The 10,730-nt window shown below is 35.6% G+C and overlaps 1 protein-coding gene across 1 annotated transcript in view; it reads left to right on the top strand.

The window, feature by feature from the left end:
* The first annotated feature begins 731 nt into the window (after positions 1-731).
* Positions 732-10,730, top strand: part of LOC148953374 (xylosyltransferase Oxt-like) — a 287,249-nt gene continuing 277,250 nt past the window's right edge. Inside the window, exon 1 of the mRNA XM_089088506.1 lies at positions 732-864. The gene's annotated coding sequence lies outside the window, so the exon portion shown is untranslated. The remainder of the gene's footprint in view (positions 865-10,730) is intronic.

Here is a 10,730-nt window from a genome sequence, read left to right as displayed (position 1 = left end):
TTAACTGAAAGTAAGGAATGACGTTAAAACTTAAAACGAACAGAAATTATTCCGTATATGAAAGGGGATGTCCCCTCCTCAACGCCTCGCTCTTTACGCTAAAGTTTTACTTTCAAATAGGTGAAGTCAAATGGGTGAAATAATTTCTCTATAACTACTCAAAACTGTAGGCAGGGACGTACGCAGGGGGGAGGGCCTTTGGGCCCGCCCCTCCCCCCCCCCCGAAATTTCACGATTTTTTCATTTTCCCATAATTTTTTGATTTTTCTCACAGAATGGTTTGAAGGATTTGGGCCCCCCCAAAAAAAACAAATTCCTGCGTATGTGCCTGACTGTAGACTACGCTTAGATCATTATTTGTTGAAGAATTACTCTTGACATTACTTCAAGAATTTAGCAAGTGATCAATAATTTGGCAAAAAATTTTACAGCCTATTTTATATTTGGTATACTCAAATTCTAGTAGTACTCAAGGTATGACTTTATTAATTTAGCTGAATTTAGCAAGAGACATGGTCCTCTAAAACAGACAAAAAATATTTGCTGAAAAAATCTTTTTCAGCCTAGTTTAGCGAGCAATTAGAATTACAACATTAAATAAAGTAATAAATTGTACGCCATCCGCATAATTATGCCTGGTTCTACCCGTTCTGAATCGAGTTCTTTTAAATCGTGCATAAAAAAAATAAGCAACAGGCAAAAAGAAGCTGATTGACCAGTTGACTAAAAACCAAGCAAAGCTTACGCAAATTTGGAAGAAAGGTTGCAGTTATTTCTGCTGTCTTTGTGTAGCAAGTGGATAAATTGTTTACAAGAATGCTTTTTAACAGTGTATTTTAGTGAAAAATTTTATGGATTAGAAAAGTAAATATAAAACTTTTTAAAGGATATTATAGTCATGTATGGTTATCATCACCGTCACAATACCCCATTCCCCCTCATAATCATCACCGTCACAATGACTATATGACTAGCTATATGTACATAATTTTATTGGTTACCGTAATTTTTGAATTTTTTTTTCATCGACAATTCGTTCGTATACGAACGAATTGTCGATTTTAATGGGTTTTTTCAAAATGGCATTATTTTGTACTATAGTACAAAATAATGCCAGTTTGAAAAAAACCCATTAAAATCATGAAATTTAAAGATAAAGCGCTGGGCTATATCCATGCATTAGAAGGGGGATAGGTGGCCACTTTCTCACGGTAGAGAATGTTATATTTGGAAAGAGCGTTGAATGAGAATTGAATAATTTTAGTCTTTTATTGTTATTACAGCTAGTTTACAAAGAGACTGATTGCATAAGATCCCCAGTGTGCTTCTGACGAGTTTCTGCTACGCCACACCCCGTCACACTTTGCACTTTACTAAACATATGGCACACCCTATTATGCGTCATGCATGCCCCCTTATGTGAATGATTTTTGAAAGTTGGCAACCCCTCGAAAAATATAGCGTCATTTTGATATTTAGTGCCCTAAATTATGTTTGGAAGTCTTTGAGTTAAAGGTACTAAAATATTTATTTGTCGTCTAAGAAATGGCAAGTTTTATGTTGATACGGATCCAATAGGAGGGGATGGGGGGTCAAGAGAGTGGATGGAGTCTTAGTGTCAACCTCCTTCCTAAAAAAGAAACAACTGTATACATCTCTTTTTTTCAATTTTTGTCACAAGTATTATTTTTTTCATAAACTTGTAAATAAACTCATCAAAAATAGTGTATTATTAGTCTTAAAATATTTGATTATAATAAAAATTTGGACCCCTTCCCCCTTTCAATTGCCTCCCTCCAAAAAACTTGGATTCTCGATTTGTATCCTGACTCCCATACTATAAGCGACACCAGTGCAAGTACTACAACTGGATAAAATACACTATAAGAATATTTAGCGTATTTCCTTCCGAAGTGGCCAATCACGAAAATATTTACTTTTAAATTATATATATATATATATATATATATATATATATATATATATATATATATATATATATATATATATATATATACATATATATATATTATATATTATTATATATATATATTATACTATATATAAATATATTATAAATATTAATATATAAATAATTAATATATAAGAATATTAAATTATATAGATATAGGTATTATTCGAAATCATTTTAGAGAGTGAATTAAATAAAAAAAAACAAGTTTTTTAAACTGAAAGTAAGGAGCGACATTAAAACTTAAAACGAACAGAAATTATTCCGTATATGAAAGGGGCTGTCCCCTCCTCAACGCTTCGCTCTTTACGCTAAAGTTTTTTATTGTTTGAAAAAATAAAGTTATGAGACAAAGTCAAACTTTAGCGTAAAGAACGAGGCGTTGAGGAGGGGACAGCCCCTTTCATATACGGAATAATTTCTGTTCGTTTTATGTTTTGATGTCGCTCCTTACTTTCAGATTAAAAAACTTGTTTTTTTATTTAATTTCTGATCGTTTTTTAGTTAATGCAACTTTTATTTTGGCTCAACGTCATTGAATAAGTAAACAAAATTTGCATACAAATTTTACTTTTCTTTTGCTAAATGGATGTCTCTAAATTTGGTTATGACGTAATTTACAAATTAACTGACGTAACTAACTTCTATATTCGTATATTTTTCTTCTAGCAAAAAATACAAAGTTGCAGATTTTTGCAGATATGAGCTTGAAACCTATGTAATAGGGTTTTCTGATACGCTGAATCTGACGGTGTGATTTTCATTAAAATTCTTTCACTTATAGGGGATGTTTCCCCCTCTTTAAAAAATCGGGTAAATTTTCTCAGGCTCGTAGCCTTTGATGAGTAATACTAAACTTAATAAAATTTATATATTTAGAATCAGCATTATAAACCCATTCTTTTGATACATTTATTGACATCAAAATTCCGTTTTTAAAAGTTTCGATCACTATGGAGCCGTATCGCTTGTTTTTTTATTGTTTTTTTATTACTTATATGTTATTACGTATATGAGGGGGTTCTCCCCTTAGTCAATACCTCACTCTTTAAGTTAAAAGTTAAAAACAAATTTAATTCACAAACCCCTGAATAACAAAGGCCGTTTAGTTAGAATAGATAGCTCTTTTGAAAGCACTAAAAAAACTGTAGCGTAAAGAGCGAGGTATTGACTTGGGGAAGAACCCCCTCATATGCGTAATAATTTCTGTTCGTTTTAAGTTTTAATGTTGCTCCTTACTTTCACTTGAAAAAAAACTTTTTTTTTTATTTAATTTCTGATCGTTTTTTAAATAATGCTTGGAAATCCGGCACCCCCTTTATAGAAATGTCCCTTACCCCAAAGAAACTAACTCCACAGAAAGATTCTCCCGAGTAACCCCCTCCTCCAGCTCCATCCTCCAGAAAAAAAAATCCTTCCTGAAAATGTCTGTATACTTCCCAATAACCAATAAATAATGCTGGCAAGTCCGGCGCCCCCTTCATGGCAATTCCCCTTCCCCCATGAAAACTTCCTTCATGGACAGATCCTAAAACATGAACCCCGACCCACCCCCCTCACTACCAGAAAAAAAAACCTCCTGAAAACGTCTGTATACTTCCCAATAACCAATACTATATGTTAACATTGAGTAAAGTTCATAACTTTGAGCCCTCTCTCCAGGGACTTTGGTGGAGTAAGTCATCCTAAAAGGCAAAGTTACCATATTTTTGACAATGCTGAGCAAGATGGCCATCTAAAAATTATGATCAGGTGACGCTGGGGAAAAAATTAGCATGGGAGGGGGCTTAGTTGTACCCCATTTTTTTTGGTCACTAGGATAGAGCACTAGAGCTTTAAGTTTCCGTTCCAATGAGCCCTCCCACAATCTTCTAGGACCAATGGGTAAATACTATCACCCCTGGAAAAAAAAAAAAATAAAAAAAAAAAAAAAAAAAAAAAAAACACGCATCCATGATGCAAAATTCCACATTTTTGTAGATAGGAGCTTGAAACCTCTATAGTAGGGTTCTCTGATACGCTGAATATGATGGTGCGATTTTCATTAAGGTTTTATAATTTTTAGAGGGTCTTTCCTCCTATTTTTGAAAATCAGCCAAATTTTCTCAGGAGCGTAACTTTTGATGGGTAGCACTAAACTTGATGAAAGTTATATATTTGAAATCAGTATTGAAATCTGATTCTTTTGATGTATCTATTGGTATCAAAAACCCGTTTTCTAGAGTTTCGGTTACCATTGAGCCGGGTCGCTCCTTACTTACAGTTCGTTACCACAAACTGTTTGATAAAAAGGGAAGGAAACATAATAATCTGATTAATAGATATATACTACATGTTATAAAGTAAGAAGTCCGTTGTTTTAGTGTTCATTTAGTTTTTGTATCCTCCTAGAGTTATACCTAGGATCATCAGGGAATAGAATGCATTTTCAGAAAAGTGACCATGATATTTGGAAAGAATATAAAATAAGGAACATAATGATACTAATTTAATTTGTTTAGCATGCTTCCTTTAAAAGTGGACAGCACCTAAATATTTACCGAATCTTACATACTTGCTAAACAATTTAAAAAAATTGCTAATCCCAGACATTGCCGATATTTTGCATGCGACCAGAGTAGAATTTTAACTTCGATCAAAGTCGGCTTGTGAAAAATATAGGTTTTTGACTATTTGTATGCCAAATTCCATAAGATTCAAAAAGAACCAGGCGCAGAGATTAAAAAGCCAGTAATTGCAAAAGTTTATTTCCCTTGGAAAAAGAACAGGACTCCAACGTATGGCAGGTTAATTCTAATATATTATAGAATTTATATAAATAAATTCTAATATATAATTCTAATTTAGTAGTTCTGATTAGTGGTCTTTGATTTATTTTAACACCACCTCAAGATTCCTTGAAAGTTTCAATTAAATGTCATTAGCCGTTCCTGGGACATTTCAGATAAACCCTTCTGACAGCCGAGATGCACATAGTATCTTTTCATTGAATTTTCTGACCCTTAGCCTCTCCTAAGATATTGCAGATATACACTGCTGATAACCTGGATGCACATAGCCAATTGTCTTTTTCTTTTTTTGTGGGGGTAGGGGGGGGGGCGGGTAGGGAAGCAAGATATTTTACCGACTAACTGGTCATTTTTACTGACTTTTTTTATTAATAATTAGCATAATGTCCGTTTCGAATACGAAACTTGAGAACACAGCTTAGTCGAACGAATTGTATATCCTGAAGAAGATTAACCTCTTAGTTCAGTTCCTTATAGAAGTATGTGTACAACTAGTTGGTGATCTACTAGGTGATACAACTAGTGGAGAAAGGAGTTATATAAGAGGAATAAAGCGATAATATACATAAGCAGAACTCAGAAGTGAGAAATTGACAATTTCACTTAAAATCTACGGATTAAACACAGAATGAAGAAACTACAAAGGTTCCGTTAAAAAGTCAAATGCCTTAGTTCGGCAGTTTCAAAGCACATCATGACGAGGTGATCGAAACATTCATCTTCAATCGTGCAATAGACGTGTCATGACCAGTTTCACTTTGCTGAAACTCCTTTTCAGCATGGCCAAAGTTGGTAGTTCTGTCACAATTCACTGGTATAGTGAACAGAGAGTCAGGAATATCGATTTAACTGTATGAATTTCACGGAATATGGTCTCAAAGATGGTGTGATCAATGACTTTATAGCTTTTGACCTCAATCCTGGCTAATAGCTCTAGCATGAGTTCCTCGAGAAGTAGGGCTTTTCCAAGAAAATTGTTCGTGGCTTTGGAAAGGTTTTCATAGCTCTCGTTCATTTTGTCCAGTAGACTTTGGTACGCTGACCCCAGAAAAGAAGACTTATCATGAATTGCATCATCCAAACCATTGATTATGGACCTTAGGACGCAGCAGAATTCCTTCGCACAGAATAATTTCCAGACATCTAGCAGGTCAGCTCCAAGATTAGAAATTGCCTCTGAATAACGAGCTAGTGGACGCCTAAGATATTTTTCAAGTTGGAACTTTTCTTTGGCTAATGAATTAACTTTTCTCCACTGCTACTTTTTATGCCTTGATTTCTCTATGTATCTGATCGGCCTTGAAGGAAATTCTATAAGATATTGCATGTCGCCATGGGTCTTTTGTTTGCAATCACCAGATCAAGCTGTTCAGTCTGTAGCTTTTCTGCAAGAGTATTCGTCTTAAACAAAACTTGACGTATGAACATAAGAATCAGTATAAAATCAAAGCAGGTAATGTGGTGATGGAGAAGTTGGACTTTTTCTTTTATTAACTTGTCTTTGCTCTGTTTTATTAGCTCTTTGAGAACTTCAACACAAGTGTCAAAGATGTTCCACAACGCTGTCAAACTCTCTGACCATGACGTCATTCTTGTCATTGACAGATTCTTAAGCTTAAGTACGATTCGGAACTATCAAGTGCTCGTTTCTCAGCAATGACTAATTTTATTTGACCCGTAAAGAAAACGTACAGTTCCTGTAAGATTTCAAACATTTTTCGGACTATAGAGGTGTTGTTGCATGCGTGTTCCACAACGAGATTCTCTCTATGAGCCATGAATCTAATTTAGCGTACTTGTCTTCCCAGTTCGGCTCGTACGTGTTCTTGGACACCCTGTCAAATAACAGACATATTACTTGCATAAGCATACTTACTTTACTTACTTTTGGCAAGAACCAGACGATGATCCATGCTGCCCGGCTGCCCCGGCACCAATGGACGATGAGATGACTGACGTAGTCCAACAAGATCTGTCAGCAGCAGCCTCTTCTGCAATCTTCAATCAGTCCTTATCCCAACAACATTCGTGTGGGCGGATGCCACACCAAGGATCCAGGTCATTCTCATAAAGGAAGAAAAACGAGCAAAAATGGGGTTTTTATAGGCCAAATAAAAATACTGAAAAAACAAAGCGAATATTTCGAGAGGACAAACGCCTCTCTTCTTCAGCGCGAAACGAAATAATGTATCCAAGGAAAGTGCCGAAGAAAAAATAACAAAAAACAAACGCGGAAAGTCAATGTGAAAAGAACCAAAAAACCAAAGAAAAAACCAAAAACTTAAAAGATAAATAAAATTCATTAAAAGCCAAAAATTAAAAGAATTAAAAACCAAATACCTAACAAACATAAAAGCGAGTTATTTGCCAATATCCACGATTTGCACAAAATCCAAAAAAATATGAACTGGCATCGACGAATACTAGCGAACAACTGACAAAGATAGGAAACAATTCATTCACTCAAAAAACAAAATGAACCAGCAATTAAATAAGATGGAGAACTATGTCATTTGATTTCGGATTTTAATTAATGCATTTATCGCAGACACCCTTTGAGACCTAAGGGGTTGTTCACATGTTTGATTAGATGACTGGGAAAGTGGTTCAAGGTTTATTTCAGGGATTACTAAAGTATCGGCTTCTCTTTTGAGAAAACCGAAATATGACTCGTTTATTCTTAAATCACCGGATTTAAATCACCTTTCCTTGGATACATTATTTCGTTTCGCGCTGAAGAAGAGAGGCGTTTGTCCTCTCGAAATATTCGCTTTGTTTTTTCAGTATTTTCATTTGGCCTATAAAAACCCCATTTTTGCTCGTTTTTCTTTCTTTATGTGATGTCAGGCCAATGTGGTTTAAGAAATTATCCAGGTCATTCTTGAATGTCTGCCAGAGATTCTTTCTTTGGCCGCCTGGCCTCCGTTTCTAAATTGGAAGGGGGTCCCAGGTGAGGACATCGCGGGATATGGTTCCAGCTAACGGTCGTAGTGTGTGTCCCAGAAATTTCAGTGTCGTTGTTTTATGATTACCGAGAGTGGGGCTTTCAGGGCACAACACCTTCGAACCTCAGCATTTGAGATAAGAGACTATCAGCTGACCCGTACTATGTACCTCATGCAGCGATGGTCAAATACTTCGAGTGAACGTGTTTCTTTGGCCTTTAAAGGCTATGTTTCACAGGCGTACATCAGGATCGATCGCCATACCTAAACTAGCAAGTCTTTCAGCTGACGTAATAGTATGGGGGATGACTTATACATCTCTGCTGACATTCCATCCTCTCTGAGGGCTTTGAAAAATATTTTTGATCATAGTTTTGAAACATATGCACCTCTCTGCTTACGCCTTCATTTTTTAAAACTTCTTGTATTTTTTGGCAGTAATGTTTGTCTAATTTTATTTTTTGGGCTGCTTATGTGGCAAACAGTTGCAAACAACCAGCTCAGCAGCTAAAAATCCATTTAGGCTTGTTGTTTTTGTGATCAATGGCCTTGACCAGTTTACGATATTTTTTACTGAATATATTCATGCACCCTAACACTTTATTTTTACTCGATTCGTCCTTAAATTCAACATATCCAAGGCCTTTCATTAATTTATTCCTTTGCACTTGAGATCAATCATCAATCATCCAACTCATGTAATTTGTGAATATTCAAACTGACATATCGCTCCCTTGGGTGGGCGTCACTCTCTTTATCACCCACAGCTCTTAATCTACTAACCACCTAACCTGTTAAAAAGGTGACTGCGACCTTAACGCCATGCAAGTAACTGGTACTAGTTTATCCCAAATGAGGTTTTCCCTCATTCTTTTCAGTCATAGATCGACTGAGATCGAAATTATGGAAGATTTCATGTCAGTATTTTCATGTTCTTCATTTAACCCCATGAAAAATTGAGGCGCCATCCGTAAGATCTGGGCAGGCGTTGGTAAAACCATTGCATATACTGAACAAGATTGAGATTTTGACAGATGTGATGTAATTATTCTCATATTCTTTAAATCGCCTAATAGAAAATAGTGGTGCTGTGTGTACAATCACTGTACGAGTTGGTACAACCGCTATATTTACCGACCGAGATCGAGATTACGGTACACGTTATGGCAGTATTTATATTTTCCTTGTTTAACTTAATGACTCTTGCTAGCTTTGACCACATCCCGATTTTCGCTTGCAGGGTAGGCGCTTGTTCGGGAACTATTATTTAACCCACTACTGATAGAAAATTTGACCTGGCCCTATTTAAATCATTATAAATTGGATTTATTCTATACTCCCCTTCATCTTATTAATGCTAATACCCCCATAGACAATTTTTCTTAAATTCCAATAATTTCTCTAAAATTTTGCAGAAGTCCAATAGACGTGTCCACAATTTTTGTTTGATCAAATAATATACTATGGTGAGGAGCGCCAAAGAAATATTCTGCTAAAGCTGATTCGAAAGTGTCCGGTTTTTATTGTATTTTTCGAATGGTATTTTTCGCCCCTCCGTTCCTATAATTAATGTAGCTTTCAACCTCTAGGACAAAACAAAATACTAATAATAAGCGTGCGTCCATCATCCTTTAGCCGGGTCGGTCCTTACTTACAGGTCGTTACCACGAACTGATTAAAAAAAAAAAAAAATAAAAATTCCTGATTTTGTAAATGGGAGCTCAAAACATATATTATAAGATTATCTGATACGTTGAAAAGGTGCGCAGTTAAAGGGGGAGGGGTTTGAATCCCCTTATACTTCCATGGCGTCGGCCTGCAGCACCGACACCTTAGAATTTGGCTTATGTTTTTTAGTTTAATTTACCTTATGTGTCTGCATTTGTCAGCACATTGGATGATTTTGTCGGCACATTCTTTATATCTCTCCTTCAAACTCCAAACCCAAGCTGCACCCCTAATGCTTAATTTGGTGACGAAATTTTCGTTAAGGCTACCTCCCAGCTTGGGGGGGGGGGCGGGGGTGTTTTACCCCTTTTTCAAAAATCATGCAACGTATCTCAGGTTGTAGTTTTTGATTTGTTGCTTGTAGAATTAACGTCTGGTGTTTGATGAATTTCATACCTGTAAATGAGTATTCGATTTTTTCAAGAATTGGTGTTTGAAGATTTGGCATTCTAACTTTTACCGAAACTGATTTGTTACAGTGCATTAGTTTGTGACTATCATTGAAATGGAAAAATGGAAAAGGCTATTTCTGGATTAGGTCTGTTTTATTATTGACATTCTTTTTCAATAACTATTTCAATAAGAATTTATCGCCCATAAGTTGCTAAGTTACATTTATTTGAATAAAAATGACAGGGAGGGTTTCCTCATTTCCTTGCAAATAAGTGTTTTCCAATGTTATGGATTGGAGCTTTCCCTACCCGAAAAGAATAAAGAACCGCATAGCAGTGGTGGACCCAGGACTCGGGAAAGTTTGATCTGTTTTAATTTAGGAACTGAACATTTCAAATTAAACCTCAGATAAATAATCAGCATGCTCAAATTTGTAATCGGTAAATCAAAAGATATGAAATATATCTTTATGCGTGGGGAGAGGCAGGGAGTATTGAGGGAAGGATGTGCCTAGGAACCCTATTTATTTTATTATTCAGATGGAGAATGAAGCGGTTAAAAATTGGCACTTACTGTTGGATGGGATCTATCAAATGGCAGGGATCCCCTATCCTTTATGTCTCATTACCTGCTGCAATACATCAAGCGAAGTTTTTCAGCATCTTTTGAAACTATGCGTAAAATAAAGAGCGCATAATGATTTAAACTTTTAAATTGCTGAGTAACTTGCTTGGAAAAAATGAAAAATTACACAACTCGGATTCCATCATAGGATCAATAGGTCGCCACCCGAATAGTTAAGGCCTCAAATCCGCAATGCGAAATCGTAAAGAAGTGCGATTTATTTTATCTAGTAGACTAATATTGTCCTTTTAACTTTCCTCATCAATGAAATGTTTCTCT

This window comes from Artemia sp. Qi Xiang Cuo, chromosome 4, assembly GCF_049724085.1.
Source record: "Artemia sp. Qi Xiang Cuo chromosome 4, ASM4972408v1, whole genome shotgun sequence".
Taxonomy (NCBI): Eukaryota; Metazoa; Arthropoda; class Branchiopoda; order Anostraca; family Artemiidae; genus Artemia; species Artemia sp. Qi Xiang Cuo.
Note: the sequence above shows the minus strand (reverse complement) of the source record. Positions and strands in the feature narration are given on the sequence as shown.